Source organism: Ceratotherium simum, chromosome 4, assembly GCF_057802395.1.
Source record: "Ceratotherium simum simum isolate JZ-2026a chromosome 4, ASM5780239v1, whole genome shotgun sequence".
Classification (NCBI taxonomy): domain Eukaryota; kingdom Metazoa; phylum Chordata; class Mammalia; order Perissodactyla; family Rhinocerotidae; genus Ceratotherium; species Ceratotherium simum.
Genome location: NC_141903.1, coordinates 18484127 through 18488970, shown reverse-complemented (window position 1 = coordinate 18488970; position 4844 = coordinate 18484127).

The window sequence follows — 4844 nt, the reverse complement described above, 5'->3', positions numbered from 1 at the left end:
GAGGGGCGGAGTTGGGCTCAGATCTTGCCCAGTCATGTGTTCTTTCGACTACAGCATATTTAGCTGGGCAGACGGCTTCAACTAGTAGTTTCCAGGGGAAGGAAAAGAAGACCCAGAGAGTTCTGAGAGGCTCTTCTGGCCTAAGGTTTGAGGAAAGTTAGAGCCCTGAGCCAACTAGAGTCCCAGAGCAAATGAAGTCAGACCAAAATAGACACCACTTATATTCAACGGGAAATGACCCAGAAAAGAGCCAATCCGTTTCCAGATGTTAATTGAAGGGCCTCAGTTGGAGAGATGTCATTTTGGAATCTGAAACAAAATCTCTTAATAAGCTTTCTCAACTCAGTGTGTGGATCAGAAATGAACAGACATTTGATTTCAGGGAAATGCCCTGCTAGGAAGGTCGAGAGGCTTCTGTTTTATAGAATCAAGCTTTGAGAAAGCAGCCTATGAATGAGTATAGAAACCAAGGCTTTGCCATGTTTTGTCAGCATAATTTTGGGAAGGAATATGAGAAATAGAGAGTCTATTCCTGCCTTTGGCTGGGAAGAAAAGCGGAAATCCCAGGTTGAGGAAATGAGGCATGATTAAACTGTGTAAATGAGATTTAGCTTGTGGCTAAAAAATTTTTTATCTGTTAGCTGTTGTGAAGTAGAAAGAGACTAAGTTCTCTAAATCTTGTATTTCAGACTTCTACAGATTTCTTTTAAGTAACACTTAGAAGAAACTTAGCTGTACATGTCCCATCCACTTAATTTATGATGGGTATAATAAAAAATTAAAAACCTCAAAGCATACAAGAGTGTGTCTAATGTGCTACCGCTTATGAAGCAGAAAGGTTACACACACAAACACACATGCACTTGTTTATGTGTACCATCTCTTTAAAGATATGTAACCTGGTAACAGTGGCTGCCTCTGGGGAGAACTGTGGAGCTGAGAGATGAGGTGGGAGGTACAGCCTTCACTGCACTGTTTCAATTTACCCTATGCCTGTATTACATATTAAGAATAAGACATATTCTTAAAAAGGCTGAAAGGGAAAAACATACCTTTACAATAGAGAGATTTGGTGGCCACCCCGTTAACCAAGTAAGGAAATTTAGCATTACCAAGGGTATAACAACCTGACATTATATGACGCATTAAGGGTTTTAACCTGAATTTCATCAAGCCTTCAGCCCTAACCTCTGATTAGCAGAAAACATACAGAATAACTAGTTTAATGACACACGAGAGGGGGCTAGCCCGGTGGCGTAGTGATTAGGTTCTCTCGTTCCACTTCAGTGGCCTGGAGTTCGCCAGTTCGGATCCTGGGCACGGACCTACTCACTGCTCATCAAAGCCATGCTGAGGCGGCGCCCCATATAGAAGAGCTACAACTCTACAACTATGATACACAACTATGTACTGGGGCTTTGGGGAGAAAAAAGAAAAAGAGGAAGATTGGCAACAAATGTTACCACAGGGCCAACCTTCCTCAAAAAAAAAAGGACACAGGAGAAAACAATCAATTCAGAGAGTGGGATGTTCTTCAAGATGTCAATGTCAGAAAAAGATTAAAAGGTGGTTCAAAAAAATTAGGAATAAAAGATATTTTGGGGACAACTAGAGAAACTTTGAATATGGTCTGAGTATTAGGCAATATTAGAGAATTATTAATTTTCTTGGGCGTGAGTAATGGTTTGATGGTTATATAGGATAATGTCCTTATTCTTAGGAGATGCACGCTGAATTATGGAGGGGTAAAGAGATGTGATGCTGGGAACTCACTTTCAAATGATTCAGAAAACACACGCTAAGATATGAAACACACACACACTTGATTATTAAGCTATAGTCTCTTAGCTTCAAACTAGGCTATGTGATGCCAGGGCTGGAACTTTGCAAATCACCTTTCTCCTTTGCCAGCTGGCCTTCTGCTAGTCTGCCAATAGGGGGCACTAGAAAGAGGCTGGAAGTCTAGAGGAGTGGAAAGGAACTTTGTTCTGTTTTGCTTCCTGTTACTGTCAGCCTCACTTGAGCAACAGTTCCTTACCCTGGCAATGACAGTTATTTCCCGTAGGAGCAGCTGGTTCACATTTACATTGTTTCCACAGTCTCAGAAATAGCCTCATTGTACTTCTTCAGACATACCGGTATCAGCTGGCAGAGGCCTTCTCTGTCCCAGCTCCACAGGCCCCTTCTTTCAAGCTTCTAAATTGTATTAATCCCAAGCTCTTTGTTCTCCCAGCCCTAGGATGGTAACTGCCTTCTATATTTACTACAGTATTCCTTTTGCCTTTCCAGTTCTCCAATACTTGGTTAACAATTCCTTACATTAAATTCTGAGAAAGTAACTGGTGTAGTTTGTGTCTCCTGACTGAACCTTGACTGATACAGAAATTGGTACCAGGAGTCTCAGGAAACAGACCCTCAAAGATGGAATTTTTTCAGGTGCCTGGGTTTGTCTTCACACTCGAATGCAATGTTGAGCTCCTTGTCATGGGAAAGGGATGCTAGTAACCCATGTCATGGAGTGGCACTGATTAATCAAATTATTGACTATAGATTATTGTGATAAAGAACCTCCTGAAGCAGATGCCTGGGGGGACCAAGTGGCTGCTGGGAAGAATGATGACTACAAGGACTGTGGGGTGGGATGCCTTCTACTGAGTGCACTGGAGTGCTTACAGAAAGAAAATGACACACTCAGCTCTTTAAAGTCTCAGCTCAAGTCCCAGTCAGAGAACTAGAGAGATTCTACAGTAGTTCTAAAATATCTCAAATCTTTTGTAGCTGCAAATTCAGACACAATATTTAATTGTGAAAGTTGCAGAGTTAAATGTAAATTGAATTCACAGCCTACATCTTTCAGTGAAAGTTAGGATGAAGATTGGGAAGTGTCCGCAAGACTTGGAATGAGAACATCTGCGTGGACTTGGATGAGGCTGAAATTTTTTAACCCTAAGTCACTCTGAGCCTTCCTTGACTTCACCTTCCATGTCTAAGATTAGGTTTCCTTTGCTTGAAGTCCTTGTAATAACCTCACCTGAGGCAGGTGAGATGCCTATACTCTTCAAGACCTACCCAACTACTCCTTGTTGCCACTAGACACATAACTAGGGTCAGATCCACCATATTCCAAAGGGAACAAGTACAAAGTCTGATTCCTGAAGGAAAGATTTTATCATCCAAAAGAACTACAAGACGTTTCTAATCTATATAGGCAGAAACCTGGTGACTATGTGTGGGAATGGGATTCTAAGAGCATTAGACCAAAGAACACAGAATATAACAAGCCAAATTCACTGATATGGGCATACTTATCAGTGATTCTGGGTTTAATGTGTTAGCTTGCATTAAGAATTTGTTTACTTGGATGGCAGAAATTTGGACTCAACAGTGACCTAAATATAATGAGTTTGAGATCCCAGAACTTCCCTGGCATGATGTAGAGAAAGGAATTCAAAGACTTAGGGAGATAGAAATGTTGGAGCAAACTTACCATGTGTGACCTTCAAAATTCCCTCACCCACTACTCCCCACTACTCTATGGTTCAAGAGGGCCCAGAGGACACTCCTTCACTAGGTATTGAGCAATACATTAATGAGAGATCACCAATATCCTTGACAATCTCTGTGGTGGCTGTTCTCTGTAGGCTGGTATGATGGCAGAAGATGCTGCCACTGAGATGAGTTCATTGACTGCAGCGGGGTTGATGGGATGCTAGAATGGCAGAGGCCAGTGGCAGTATCCTGTCATTAGAGATAAGATAGATGCATTTAACATAATGCACAGCAGGGACAAAATGGTAATTAGAATGTTGTAACCCACAGGGATCATTGATAATAGCTGTGATGGTTAATTTTATGTGTCAACTTGGCTGGGTCACCATGTGCCCAGATATTTGGTCAAATATTATTCTGGGTGTTTCTGTGAGGATGTTTTTGGATAAGATTAACATTTAAATTGATGGACTTTGAGTAAAGCAGATTGCCCTACAAAATGTGGGTGGGCCTCATCCAATCAGTGGAAAACCTGAATAGAATAAAAAGACCAATCTCCCTCAAGCAAGAAACAATTCTCTAGCAGACTGTCTTCAGACTGGCTCTCCCAGCTCTCTGGCTTGCTGGCCCACCCTGCAGATTTTGGACTTGTTAGCATCCATAATTCTATGAGTGAATTCCTTGTAATAAATCTCTTTCTATATATATACACATCCTATTGGTTCTAATACAGTAGCTAACTGGTACAGTGGACCTAGGAATCAAATAGATGGGCAGTCTACTAAAATATTACTTGATCTATAAAACAGGAAAAACTCTAGGTCTGGTGCTCAGAAATCTGACTAAAGTTGCTACAGAGAGAGTCATAGCCTGTCCTTTAGTTTCCAGACCTAAGCCAGTTGTAAGATCCAGAGCGCCTTGATTGACGGACATGCTGAGTTCCCTTAAGAACTCCACAACACTGCCACAAGTATATAGTATAAACCTTCCTCCAAGACTTCCCCAGAGATCTGCAGTCTTTAATAGAGTGACTATGTATTGCAGAAAAGAGAAAACCCTCAGATCTTTCGGGGATTGATTAATAGGCGCTGGTCCTGAATTAATGCTAATTCCTGGGACCCTAAAACACTACTATAGTCTACCAGTCAAAGTGGGGGCTAATGGTGGTCAGGTAATGAATGAAGTATTGGTCCAAGTATAAATTACAGAGAGCCTAGTAGGTCTAAGAACCTAGAGGTTATATCTCCAGTTCTTGAATGTGTACTTGGAATAGACATAATCAACTACTGGCAGAATCCCCAAATTTGCTCTCTGATCCATGAAGTGAGGGCTATTGTGGTAAAAAGGGCCAAGTA